The 15,249-nt window shown below is 42.3% G+C and overlaps 1 protein-coding gene across 3 annotated transcripts in view; it reads left to right on the plus strand.

Annotated features, from left to right (window-relative positions):
- OSBPL6 (oxysterol binding protein like 6) overlaps nucleotides 1–15,249 on the plus strand; it is a 152,333-nt gene that overhangs the window by 74,952 nt on the left and 62,132 nt on the right. The window lies entirely within an intron of this gene.

A 15,249-nucleotide genomic window follows, 5' to 3' on the forward strand; every position in this document is an offset into this window, starting at 1 on the left:
GGCAAACACGTCTTCATTACAGAGAAGCCAGTGTAGACGGGCTCTGCTCTCTCCATTGTAAGCCTATGGAGGGGGGAGGGGCTGAGGGAGATGAGGAGCAGGAAGAGGAGACATGAAGGTCAGCTGTTTGTAGACTGTCTGGGCACCTAAAACGCTAAATTCAGGTGTCAGAAAGGTCAGTGCTTATCTATGAACTTACTGAGAGAAGATTGCAGGGTGTTGTGCTTTGCAGAAATCCTCCGTGCTCAGTCACTCCTAACAGCCCCTCCCCTCTCCATAGCCACATAATGGAGACAGAAATCCTGCTTCATTTGATGTGAGGGGGGAGGCTGGGAGATTGCTTTTTCACTACAGAAAGAAACTCTTTTAGTACATAAAACCTATTACAGAGTTTCTTAAAATCGCTTGTACTGTTGATATTTAATGTTTTCAGAAAAATGACCCTGAAATGACAGTTACGCTTTAATAGCACCAACCTTCACACATGCTATAAAGCATCTCTTATTGTACAATCTCTAATGGTCTTACTTATCTCTTCTACTGAAATGCAATAAAAAAAAAAAAGTGCCACAGATTTTAAAATTCACAGCGTGCACAATGTACATAAATGCTGCAGATTTTTACCATTTTGAATATAGTGGGGTGAAATCTGCTGTGAATCTACAGGAAAGCCTATGTGTACTGTAACACATGCAGATGTTGTGTATACACCTCAAAGTTTCAGTGAGAACTGGCCTCGCCCTCATGGTGTGACTGGGTTGTAATCTAATTAGTTGGTTTAACACTTCAATATCTCAGCTTAGTTCATTATCTCATGAAAGCCCCATGAAAACAGTAGGTAATCATTAAATGTTCTCTCAGCTTTTAACAAACCTTGCAGGATAGCCGTCGTATGTATGTTCGTGGGGACTAGACTAATTCTGCTCATGATATAACTTGTATATGGTGTTTTTCACCAATGTTCCTCTGTGTACTTAATGGGGGAGATTTATCAAGTATGGTGTAAAGTGAAACTGGCTCAGTTGCCCCTAGCAACCAATCAGATTCCACTTTTCTTTCCTCACAGACTCTTTGGAAAAGGTGGAATCTGATTAGTTGCTAGGGGCAACTGAGCCAGTTTCACTTTACACCATGTTTGATAAATCTCCCCCAATAGTTCTAAATGTCACTTGTCCAAAAGCTATTGGATTGAGAATAGGTGCTATGGGGTCCCCCATACACTGAACAGAGAGAAGAGGAGATCCTCCTTTCCTATAACCCTATAGCATATCCCAGAAGCAGCAGCATGGAGGACAAAATAGAGCAGTAGAAACTGTATTTCCCGCACTGGAGTTAGATATAACAGTTAGTAGAGCATTAAACAGTATTTCTTTATATGTCTCCCTCTGTAGCTCCCTCCTCCTCTGCTAAACTTCTATGAGCAGCATGTAACCTTATCCCTCAGTGAGCTAAATTATCTCCAGATTTAAGTGGCAAGTTTATTTATGGGGGTATTTCAGAATTGTAAAGTGCCGCAGAATCTGTTGGCGCTATAGAAATAAAAAATATTTTTATTACATTATTATTCAGAGAATACACTTAAAGGGAACCTGTCACAGGCTCCCGACCCCCCATTAGAGCCTGTCTCCTGTCATTCTCGATGGTTGTTGGACTCATCTGAGGAGCGCGCGCGCCGGGCTGCAGCGGCTGATATCTCCGTCACCCAACCATCTCCAGAAGCGGGACCCGGCGGGATTAGGTGAGTATAGGGGGCTCTAACGGGGGGTCGGGAGCCTGTCAACCCGGCACGGGGGGTGACAGGTCCTCTTTAACATTTAAAAGTGCTCAGTTGTCATTCTGATTGGAATTGCATTGGCGAAAATTGCTGACTGAGGACTTTCTTTGTTCACATGCTCAGTAACCCATGGACCCTACTGAGTGTGGAGCTGCAGGCCAGCACCAGGAACTCCCGGCATCATGTATCATTGTGTTTCTGGGAGCTCCGAACTTATTCAAATCTTCCAGTTACTGTACCGACACTACTACAGTATTACAGCTATACAATAGCGGGAAGATTTGAACTTGCTTAGAGCTCCTCGCATCATAATGATACATGATGCCAGGAGTTCCAGATGCCAGCCTACAGCTTCACTTTCCAAAGGGCCTGTGGATTACGGAGAATGTGAATGACCGCCTATACTGCCACATAGAGCAAATTTCATTTCAAATGTAACATATGCTCTCCAGAATACCCATACTCATTTTGGTAGACTTTAGGAATTCATGTGTCAGACAGGCTATGTGGTGCACGATAAAATCTGCTAAACAGCTGCTATGCTGTCTGACAGCTCCTAAGCAGCAATACATTTTTTTCCATAAAGTAAAAGTGAAGTGAAAATGAAGTTACAATAGGTAAATGTCAGTAAAGAAAATCTGTCCCCCCCCCAAACCGATTGTACCTTCAGATAGTAACTTGGTTTCAGAGCGTTTTGCAAGACAAACGTACAATTTTTTTTAAAATTGTAACTCTGTAAACGAGCAAGATTTCTTAATATATAAGTCCCCTGTGTCCCCATCCCGTTACTGTACTGGGTAGAAAAGCTTCTCATTTTAACCCACTGCTACCTGATCCACTCTGCTGGTGACCGGACGCCTTTCAGCTCTCCTCCGGTGCCGGTCCGCACCACTGCTGTTTCTGTCTGAACTCTGAATTAAAGGGGTTATCCTGTGCAACGAAAACATGGCCACTTTCTTTCAGAGACAGCACGACTCTTGTATCCAGTTCAGGTGGGGTTTGCAATTAAGCTCCATTCACTTCAATGGAACTGAGAAGCAAAACCCCACCCAAGCTGGAGACAAGAGTGAGGCTGTCTCTGGAAGAAAGTGGCCATGTTTTTGTAGTGCTGGATAACCCCCTTAACCCCTTCACCTATAGCTGCTCCAGACAGCCGGCACTAGTACCAGCCAGTTTTCATTAACCTGGGGAGTGGTATGTGTGGAGGGAGAGTTAACTGATTAACCCCTTCTTTACTGATAGTTTGCATTTTGATTCCGAACACCTTACCTACCTTGTTTTTGGGATGTTGAATGAATCATCAGTGTTTCAGTTATTTCTAATGGGAAAATTAGCTTTGATCTACAAGTGATTTGGGTTACAAGCATGTTCCCGGTACATATTATTGGCTTATAATGCTCCTTCTTATTTCCACCATCCGCATTGAACAGTGACATCTAGAACAGACCCCACAACTTGTCTTCACATGACATCTAATCCACTGGTGACAACATGTAAAGTAAAGTGATTGGGTAACACAATCCACCTATTCTGTCCATAGTAGATATCACGGCCTGCAGGTAATGGTGTTAGGTTTGCAGACTTATAAAGGAGGTGTGCTCCTCTGTTCTGTAGTATTGCTTACATCATCTTAGGTTACAGATCATTGGAATTGCTGAGATCATGTAATTCACGCTACAGATCTGTGGAATCCTATAGAGCTGTTTCCTCAGCAGTAAATCACGAGTTTCAAGCTCAGCGTCTTTTAATCGGTAACCTGCTAGAGGCCAATATCATAGATATTTCTCTATAGATTGTCTCATTCTAATCTAACAGAATTGAAGCTGTTAGATATTTAGCAAACAAACCCAAGAGGTTATGGGGGAGATTTCTCAAACATGGTGTAAAGTAGAATTGGCTTAGTTGCCCCTAGCAACCAATCAGATTCCACCATTAGAGTGTGTTCACACGTACAGGATCCGCAGCAGATTTAATGGTGCAGATTTGATCCTATGTTCAGTCATTTGGATGAAATCTGCAGCGGATCCGGTACGTGTGAACGTACCCTTAATTTTCCAAAGAGTCTGTGAGGAATGAAAGGTGGAATCTGATTGGTTGCTAGGGGCAACTGAGCCAGTTTCACTTTACACCATGTTTGATAAATCTCCCCCATTATGAATAATTCCAGGTACATGAAGTCCCTTCACACTTGGTTAGCATGTGGTACAGCAGGGATGGGGAACCTCTGACCCTTAAGCTGTTTCAAAACTGCAATTCCCATCATGCCTGGACAGCCAAAGCTTTATTAGTTTTGTCCCCTATTTTGTTTTCTTTCTATGGAGTGCCCCCTTATTAAAAGTGATCATCTGAAATTTTCTCTAGCAAAAGGATTTCATTTAGATGATCCAAATAGTAACTGGTCAGGCACCAAACACTGGTTGTAGTAGATGTTATATAGGATATACCACATTTTCCGGCGTATTAGACTACTTTTTAACCCTGAAAAATCTTCTCAGAAGTCGGGGTCGTTTTATACGCCGGGTATGGTCGCCTCATGGGGTGGGGCTCAAAAAATGGCCACATCCCCATCGTATGGGGCGACCATTATAAAAACAAACAAACAGTTAACTCACCGGAGACCCGTTCCTGGCCTCTGCGTGCCTCCTGTCTTGTTCCCGCCACAGCCAGTGTGACGTACACTGACTGCGCTGGGTGTCTTGTCGGAGAAGCTCGGAGATGCTCTGCTGCCGGGAGAGCTTTGGAAGAATGACTGAGGCTCAGGAAGTACCCGAAGCATGTGTCATTCTCCCGAAGCTCTCCCAGAAGCCGAGCTTCTCTGAGCGTCTCTGATGAGAAGCTCGGCTGCTCGAGAGAGCTTTGAGGGGTTCCCGGCACAGGCAGTGTGATGTACACACTGGCCAGGAGACGCTTGGATGCTGGGAACGGGCCCCAGTTGAGTTAACTGTTTGTTTGTTTTTTAAATTTTGCTGCAGTTAACCCAGTTAAAAGTCAGGGGTCGTCTTATACACCCAGTCGGTACTGTATGTTTCTGCCTATAAGACTACTTCGTAACCCAGGAAAATCTTCTCAAAAGTCAGGGGCTGTCTTATACAGCGGGTGCTGAAAAACTTCGGAACCTGACTGGAGAATCTGCCTGCACCACAAACGGCAGGGATGCAGCCTTTTTTAAGCTCCTCCCACCATATGAAGTGACCGCAGATTCTCCAGTAGAATGAAGGGCAGAGTGAGCTGCAGGCATCCGAGGTATGGGGGAAAAAAGAGATACAGTAGAGTGGCGCTGTGCCCAGAAAAACACACCTCTTTCCCCCATCTGGCCATCCTTGTATCCTACCAGTATTACTTTACCTCCTTTTCTGCCTCTCAGATCTCGCTGCTGTCTGATATTTTTTATTGATTATTATTTGGTGTGCATTGGAAGTGGGGTAGTCTTATATGGCAAGTATATCCCAAACTCTATATTTTATCTGGAAAAGTTGGGGGACTCCTTATAGGTCCAGTTGTGGTCCAGCAGCACTACAAGAATACATTCTGTGAAGATTTATTGCATTAATGTGTCAAACAGCAACGTTTCAACCCATCAATTATATCTTCTTCAAAGCTTTGAGTGCTTACTGGGCCATCTTTTTCTAGATTATACAGCGGGAAGTGTATCTTGCATCTTTAGGCTGGGTTCACACTACGTATATTTCAGTCAGTATTGTGGTCCTCATATTGCAACCAAAACCAGGAGTGGATTAAAAACACAGAAAGGCTCTGTTCACACAATGTTGAAATTGAGTGGATGGCCGCCATATAACAGTAAATAACTGCCATTATTTTAATACAACAGCCGTTGTTTTGAAATAACAGCAAATATTTGCCATTAAATGGCGGCCATCCACTCAATTTCAACATTGTGTGAACAGAGCCTTTCTGTGTTTTTAATCCACTCCTGGTTTTGGTTGCAATATGAGGACCACAAGACTGACTGAAATATACGTCGTGTGAACCCAGCCTTACATTGGCTATAACAGTGCTGCCCGGCTTACATGGTATAAGACTCTAAGCAAATCTGATGCCGCTCCAATCACTCAAGGGCAAGTTACTTCTACTTTGGGGATCAGTAGGTGTATCAGCTGTCAGATACCCACTACATCTATCCTGAGATTATGGATAATCCCTTTAATAACCCTGGCAACTAAACCCTATAATTCATACGTATTCTATTGATGCTGACACTAGAGCTTAATTCTCTTCCTTCATCATCTCCATTTTGGCAGACTGCTTTCTCACTTTAAATGAGATATCAGACATGTGCACAATGACAGCAGAATACTCCTCAATGCGGATTTTCAATTACCATGATAATTTGCCAATGATGGAATTTTACATCAAGAGCTATTGGCACCACTTTGTTTGGCAGCCGGAAACTGGCAGCGGCTGAATGCTTTGTGTTACTCAGCTTTTTGTTGTTTGCTGAGGTTGTCAGGCGCAGGCTGCGTTCTCTGATATCGGCCGCCATTAATCTAAATACTTCAGTCAAAAGTTGATGAATACAGACGACTAGCAATAGAATCCTGCAGTGCCCCAGTGTGGTGGTAGGGCAGGGTATGCTGGTACTTGTAGTTCCACTTGCTTAGTGGCAGAGAGTACACCAAAACATCAGCACTCAAGGAGTGTCATATAATGGATAACTTTACCTAACATAGTGCACATAATAGAGGCACAGATCCTAAACAGCTCCTATAACAGGGCCCTGTTATAATGGCAGATAGGGGATGGCACTAAAGGAGTTAACTTCAAGGAGTAGTTACTTGAAAGAAGAAAGAATTTTGGCTCCCAACATAAGAAGGTGGTCTGGTCTGACTGGTACTCAAAGGCACATATGGCTAACAGGCCCTATTAAAGGGGTACTCAAGTGATTATCCAGGGATAATCCAGTACTTATCAGCTGCTGTATGTTCTGCATAAAGTGATGTATTCTTTCCAGTCTGACATGGTACTCTCTACAGGAAGACTCAATATTTATTTTTCATTAGAAGTAAATTACAAATCTCTTGAACTTTTTCACACCAGTTGATTTTGAATATTTTTTTTATTTGTTTTTTATTGCTGGAGTGCCTCTTTAAAGTGGTTCTCCTCTAAGACTGGTAGTTTTTGAAGAAAGACGCAAGGCCATTAGATCAGGGCAAAGACCATACACAGGATACACAGGACTATGACAACTAACTTGGTGACTCCAATAGCATACAGCAAAGATTGGAGACGCTGAAGCTTTTACTGAAGCTCTGGACAGATCCTGACACGGACAGATGTGGCTGCAGAGAGCACTGTGTCAGACTAGAAAGAATACACCACTTCTTGCAGGACATACAGCAGCTGCTAAGTATTGGAAGACTTGAGATATAACTTTCTCACACCAGTTCTGGAAAAAAAAAGTTTTCTTTTTGTAGCACCCCTTAAAGTCCTGACTGAACCAGACTTCCCATTAGGTGCAGTGCCCTCCAGTCAGGGCTTTACGTAAAAATATTTAATGTGTTTCAGATACAGATCCATTCCCAGGTATTCCAATAAATTCTGTGGATTTTGATCACAGAATTGCACCTGTATTTCCAGTCAGGCACCAGTATTAGTATTGTTGCGAGAATTTCCTTGGTAACTATTAGGGTATGTTCACACTGAACAAATTTGGTAGAATTCTGCGGCGGATCTCTATGGGAGGGCTTGCGCGATTCAAAGAATTGCTCAAAGAATTGTCATGTCACATATATACTGTGTAACTATAGAATATGCCGTAACATTACAAGAAGAGAACAGCCCTTTTATCATACGTGACATGTCATTTGATATAAAGTGCAATGATAATGTACTCCTGTTATAGCGACCGGCACAAAATTCTATCGACTAAGCTTTGGAAATGTAATGATATATGTAAAAAAAAAAAAAAAAGGCAAAAAGCACATAATGGAGTAGAGCACCATACTATTGCCTGCAATTGTTGTACCAGCTTATGTAATACTGCCCAGCTGATGGTGATGATGATGATGATGATGATGATGATGATGATAGTAGCTTGTATGACATGTGTCCTGTATGTTACGAAAATGCCTTTTCCCCATGGTCAGCCATAAGCTGTATTTGTAGATAATTCACTTAGCTGCGGGAAGGAATCTAGATGTCTGAGGTGTAATAAACACATAGCCATGACTCACCAGATTATCGCCTGTGCTAGCTTATATTTATCCTCAATTTGTAATGAAAAGAACATCTGATGTAAACATCTTTCAATAGCTGTGACCACAAAATGATTCACTGGACTCTACATATAGCAGCAATATACCTGGCATTTAAAGTGTACCTGTCGTTATAACTTTCAAAATCTAAATCAACAGTAGATGTGATATAAAGAAAGTTTGCAATATACATTCATTATTTTTATTGCTGTTACAAAGCTGTACTTACCAGAAATCCAGGTCCAGTCTCCGGTAGGCAGATTTTCTGACTTGTGCTGGTTGAAAAAAACGGACTAAACTCAGGAATTCCAGCCAGTACAGAGAGTCACAGCTCAATGTGTCCATCAGTCACATGACTACTTTCTCTGTGAGCGCTCAGATGGCCTGGGGTACACAGGACTTCCTGTTTTCTGACTGTTTCCTGTTTTTTTTTGAGAAAAAAAAAAAGTCAGAAAACAGGAAGTGCTGTGTTTTCCATGATAACTAAAAAAAAAAATAATGAATGTAAATTGCAAACTTGCTTTATATCACATCTACTGATGATTTAGATTTGGAAAGTTATAACGACTGTGACACTTTAAAGGGACTCTATCTGCAGGAGAGATGATCCTAACCTACTGATAAAATGTAGTCTGGCAGGAAACAGGGAGGCTGATGCTGCCTTTTGTTATAATGTTGTAGTAGATACTATCTGTATCCAAGTGATTGGCTACCTGCTGCTGATTTCATAATGAGGAAAGTATACGTATACGTCAAAGAATTACTCTGGACAATCTCTGTGGTCAGAATAATACTTAAAGGGGTTATCCAGAGAAAATCTTTTTCTTTCAAATCAACTGGTGTCAGAAAGTTTCTAATTTACTTCTATTTAAATATCTTAAGTCTTCCAGTACTTATCAGCTGCTGTATGTCCTACAGGAAGTGGTGTTTTCTTTCCAGTATGACACAGGGCTTTCTGCTGCCACCTCTGTCTGTGACAGGAACCGTCCAGAGCCGTAACAAATCCCCATAGAAAATTCCTGCTCTGCACAGTTCCTGTCTCGGACAGAGGTGGCAGCAGAGAGCACCGTGTCAGACTAAAAAGAAAACACAATTTCCTGTAGGACATACACAAGCTGATAAGTACTGAAAGACTTGAGGTTTTTAAATTAAAATTATAAATCTATATAACTTTCTGAAAACAGTTGATTTGAAGAAATTTTTTTTTTGCTGGACAACCCCTTTAGGCCACGTTCACACTATGTAAGACAGCAGCCGTTCTGTGACACGGCTGTGTCATAAAACAACCGCTGTCTGTGAAATTCAACCCGGATGAACTTCATTTCTATTGAATTGGATTGTGGGCAGATTTTTGTGTGTGCCCGCGTTCCAATTCACCGTTGCAGACGATGTAAAGTGCGTCCGAAGCTGCACTATGCATTGTCTGCGCTGTAAATTTTGTGCTCCTGCACATGTCAGTTTTTTTTTTGTGCAGCCGCATGGAATCCTGGCCAGTGTGTATACACTGCGTTCAATGCGATCAGCCACTGTCATTAACGTCCGTTGTTTAATGAAAACTTACATAGTGTGAAAGTGGCCTTTTATTACGTGAGAAGCAGTTTATATTGTGTGCATAAACAAAGCAAGGGGTGGGGAGTATAGTACCCTCTTCTTATTGGTTTCTTCCATCTGTCACCTGGAGACAAGATAAGGGTCCAGGAATGGTACAGGATAGAGGGGCCATCTTCAAGGGTTTCTTTCTACAGTTACTGATAGTTCAACAAGTTATTTTATATCCTATACTACTGTCTATCACAATAAAAGTGCTTTGTGCTGTTAAGGTAAAAACATAACTTTTATTAATATGTAAATTAGCTTGTTTGGTGCCCTTTGGGCGGTCCTTAACACCTAGGTGGAATGCCTATTAATGAATACTCTTCTGGCTCCCTGTAGTGACGTTACTCCCAGCCGGGCTGGATGAAAACTGGTGGGTAAGAGGTAAATGAATGCTCCTGTGTACCAAACACCCTTACTTACATATTAATACAAGTTACCTATTCACCATAACCAGGGGCTGGCTGGAAAATTTTAGCCTGGGGGGCAAGAACACAGCACTGGCCCATGAGTAGCGACCGATCGTCAGGGTACATTCACATGCTTTTAATAATACGAACTGAACTTAATGTTGCGGATTTTAGGAATTTATGCTGATGAAATCGGCAGCATCAAATCTACAACAGATTAAGTAAGTGCGAAAAGACTCTTAAAGGCGTTATCCAAGATTACAAAAAAGCACAGCTACTTTCTTGCAAAAACAGCGCCACCCTTTTCCTCAAGTTGTGTGGTATTACAATAAGGCTTTATTCATGTCAGTGGAACCGAACTGCAAAACCCACACCCAAACTGAGGACAAGAGTGTTTCTGTTTCTGGAAGAAAGCCGCCATGTTTTTCAGAGCCTGGATTACCTCTTCAAAGAGAATCCGTCAGGTCCATATGAGGTACAGAGCGTCAGATCCCAGCAGACAGGTGCTGGGGAGATAGAGGTGACTGGACATTTCGTGCTGCTAATCTCTGACTGTAAAGGTTTAATATCAGCCGTTACCAGTTGAAGTGTCATAGAGGCGGAGCCAAGCAGCAGCAGCATCTCCCTACCCTTCTTCTTCCTGCTCTGACTGACATATAGGGCGGTGCTGCCATTGCCGTCACTGTCACACTTCGGCTGGTTATGGCAATAAGGGCAATGTTAAAAGTTTACAAATGACAACTAAAGGTCCTGTGATTTATCTTCCTAACACCTGTTTCGCGGGATCTGCAGCTGTGATCTGACAGATTCCCTCTAAGGGGTTATCCAGGATTCAGTTTTTTCCCCAAAAACTGAATACTGATACGGAATAAAATCCACTATATAAACACACATATTACCAATGATACCAGTATACAAAGGGTAAATAATACACCATGACCACTACCATCTTCACGACACATTAAGTGGATATTAACACTGTACTGTTACTGTATTAAATCAACTATAAAAAGACCAATATTCTCCTTATGCAGTGACCATATAGAGGTAGATCCAGACTGCACATTTTGCAGACATTATAAGTGATTATAGTGCAGCTACATCCAGTGACTCACAGGGGGCGTCTTCTCTACATGAATTGCAAGTGATGTTTTTGCTTATCAAGGTTGTTCGTTTTTTCTTTTCTTCTCCATCTGGCCCGGCTATCACAAAGATTTCTCCAGTCGTCTCCATAACATCTGCCAGACAAACATTTTAGGCTCCTCATTCCAGGATCATGTTATTTTCTATACAAAGTCCTCATGTGTATTGCTTTACACAGTTACAGTGCTCCTCTGTGCCCCCAGTGTGCTCTGCCCCTATACAGTATTATATAGCTCCTATAGCAGTTAGGTCCCTCTGTGTGCAATATAGTTTGGCCCTCTTTGAGTCCCATATGCCCTCTTTGTGTAGCCCCCCCATAGTATAGGCCCCTTTGTAGCCTCCCCATAGTATAGGCCCCTTTGTAGCCCCCCTCCATAGTATAGACCCCCTGTGTAGCTCCCCATAGTATAGGCCTTTTTGTAGCCCCTCATGGTATAGACCCCCTGTGTAACCACCATATTATAGGTCCCTTTGTAGCCCCCCATAGTATAGGCCCCCTGTGTAGCCCCCATAGTAATAGACCCCCTGTGTAGCCCCCCATAGTAATAGACCCCCTGTGTAGCCCCCCATAGTATAGACCCCCTGTGTAGCCCCCTATAGTATAGGCCTCTTTGTAGCCCCCCCATAGTATAGGCCCCTTTGTAGCCCCATAGTATAGACTCCCTGTGTAGCTCCCCATAGTATAGACCCCTGTGTAGCCCCTGCCCCACAGTATAGGCCCCTTTGTAGCCCCCCATAGTATAGCCCCCCCCCCCCCCCCCCATTGTAGCATTTCTTTGAATAAAAACAAAAATACACTCACCTGTATCCAGCAGCAGTGTCTCCCTCTGGTCTGGCAGCTGATCTTGTAAGTTCAGTGAGCTTCTGCCACAACAGGCCTGTTACACAGAGGCCCCGGAAGCTCACCGCTGCAGTCCCGTAGCGCCTGGACTTCTCTCCTGTCATACATACAAGAGATACGTCGGCCGCGGCCCTTCAACGGCATGGGGAGGGGGGGGGCGGGGGACTGGCCCGGCGGGCATATGCCACCCTGGCCCAGCCCGCCCCTGAACGGTGCACCGATGGGTATGGTCATCTTTCCTGCTAATAGATTCCCTTTACCCATGATTCCTTTTTAATGCTTTTCAGTTGCCTTGTGGTTTTCTGAGATACAGCCTTTTATCTCTTCTTCTAATTGTATTCATTGAACATTATCTTTATTAGCAATATGCCAATTAAAAGAGATGACTCCGGCTATTTTTTACAGTGTGCTCAAACCGCTGACAACCCAGCGAATAAGGAACAATGGCGCTAATCCCCTTTTCCCAAACCAATAATGGACACAGACAAGTTCCCTGAAAATGTACTGCTCTTCATTATCTGTTTAATAAAGGACCCCCTCCCCCATTACTACCAATAACTGTCCCTTAACTTAACTAATAGGTGATTACCTACTACCCCTTGAAAAAATGGCTCCTTTATACTGAGGCTATGACATTCATCATTCATAAGGAATCAGTCTGTTGACCCATTGCTCTGACCCTTGGGTTCTCATGTCTAATTCATATACTTAGCTTTCTTGACATTTCTTATGGTCAAAATAATAAAACTGTGTATACTGTGCAGCTTTTATGTTTGTGCCCATTTAGAGACATGTCAGAAGTTGTAATCGGTGGGGGGCTGGCTGCTAAACAATTGCTAAAACCAAGGTACAGGAGCACGTACCAGGGTGCTGCTTTCTATTGTCAGTGCTCCAGTTTCCCTTGCAGTTTATTGATATGGTAAAAGTCTATGGGGGATAAGACTGGTGTACTCATACATCAGACCCCGCCCCCACTCACCCCACGAGATTTACTAAAGTCTCCCTTTTAGTGAGATTTCCGCATAAAGGGGCACAGAAATCTACACCTTCTTCTGAGCAGACGTAAATCATGGTAAATCAGATGCGGTAAGAGGCCTCCATGTGGCCTTGGCACTCAGCCAAATGTCCCTCCATGTGCACTCAACTTTCCTTAATGCCAAGCAGGAAAGAGACACAGTGCTCCTATCATTTTTGTTCTAGCAGTGAGTGGGGGCCTCAGCTGCTAGACTGCCACCAATCACAGCTTTTTTTCTTGCCCCGCCTTCTTTTTTTTTTACTTGTAACCCTGCTAACCTAAGCTGTAACAATAGGGTTGCACAATGGTTAGCACTGTTATCTTGCAGCACTGGTGTCCTGGGTTCAAATCCCAACAAGACCAACATCCGCATGGAGTTTGTATTTATCCCTGTATTAATTTATTTAAAGTGCCAAGAAACCCGCATAAATACAGTGATAAAGTATGAATACATATGTATCAATCTGATGTTTGATTACTTATCCTTATTAGCAAGATATACAAGGAGAGAGATGGTGAAATCTTTACACTTATCTTCCTATATATTTACAAACTATGACTGTTACAAACCGGCAGCTGATGTTACATAATCCTGCATAATGAGTTTCTTAATTTCCCAGCAGGCCATCTTGGTGGAGCCTCTGATTTGTATTACAAGACCAATAAGTAAGGATTTAACCTTAGCTAATTTTATAGGCTGTGTTCCAGGCCCTTGTACTATTACCTCTTCACCGCATGTTGTGTACATCAGTAACATATGTCTGTGACCTTGGATAGGGACGACCCATGTATTTAATCACGGACATTCTGTTCTCTCTGAATCAGCATACTAAAATGTAGGTTATGTGCTCTCAAGATTGTTTGTCTCTGTCAGTTTATATCTGATATGTCTGAAGCAATAGGTACCATGAATTTACTGTGTGGTATAAACTGCATCTTCTCTATTCAGACGGTCAGTACAGTCAATGCGTTACCCAATATACTTATTACTTTTTTAAATATATTTTATTACTTATAGAAATAAATTAGCTGGGTTGCCATATTCTCACAACCATAAGTTTTTTTTTTCAATTTGGGGTGGATGTGGCTTTTTATTACATTTTTATCCATTTTTTTAAGCAAGATGACTATAAAAAAAAATTACATTTTGGTTCTGTCTACATATATATTTAGCATCCCGCGGAAAATTCCGGAGTGTTAACATACCCTTAACTCTCAAGCTCATCTCATGCTTCTTGTCTGACATTTTGACCTATATGTGGGTGAAATTCTGGGAAGAGGTTAATCTTTGGTCCACTTATTCTAATTTTCACATATTCATTGTTTGCTTATAACATATTATGAAGATTATATTAAATTCCACTCGTGTCCCCAATGACATTTCCTCCTTTTCTTGTTTTCCCAGCAGTCTGCCTCCAGTTTTCTATTGTCTAATTTTGTTTCAATCTTCTCACCCTTAGTGGTTCGTCACGAGTCACTCTCATCTAAGTGGAGGTGGGACAGAAAAGTTATAAAAATTACCAATATACACTTATTATGGGAAATGCTTATAAAGTGTTTTTTTTCCCTGCACTTACTACTGCATCAAGTCTTCACTTCCTGGATAAAATGGTGATGTCACGACTCGACTCCCAGAGCTTTGCGGGCTGTGGCTGCTGGAGAGGATGATGGCAGGAGGACACTGAGGGACACTGAGCATCCCCCTGCCATCATCTTCTCCAGCAGCCACAGCCCGCACAGCTCTGGGAGTTGGGTCGTGACATCACCATGTTATCCAGGAAGTGACATCACCATGTTATCCAGGAAGTGACATCACCATGTTATCCAGGAAGTTAAGCCTTGATGCAGTAGTAAGTGCAGGGAAAAAAAGCACTTTATAAGCATTTCCCGTAATAAGTGTGTATTGGTGATTTGTATAACTTTTTGGGGGCAATACAATACTTAAATAAAATTTTCGCCGGACTTCTCCTTTAAGAAGCTTTAACTTATAATTTAATATAAATGACTAGTCCCAATAAATCCAGGTGTCCTATACTAAAGCTAAGCATGACTAGATAACTAAATGAGACAATCTATATTGTGCTCTTTTTATGATCCTTACCATTAAAGGGGCTTTCCAGTAGTAGCCATTTATGGCAAATATCCCATACACCTTTAATAGACCAATGCAAGTATCTAATATTACATGAAAACCTGTAGAATACCAGAGCCAATGACGATAATGTGTTGGCATTGAACCAGCTGCCCAACCACCATATACA

Source organism: Dendropsophus ebraccatus, chromosome 9 (assembly GCF_027789765.1).
Source record: "Dendropsophus ebraccatus isolate aDenEbr1 chromosome 9, aDenEbr1.pat, whole genome shotgun sequence".
NCBI classification, from domain to species: Eukaryota; Metazoa; Chordata; class Amphibia; order Anura; family Hylidae; genus Dendropsophus; species Dendropsophus ebraccatus.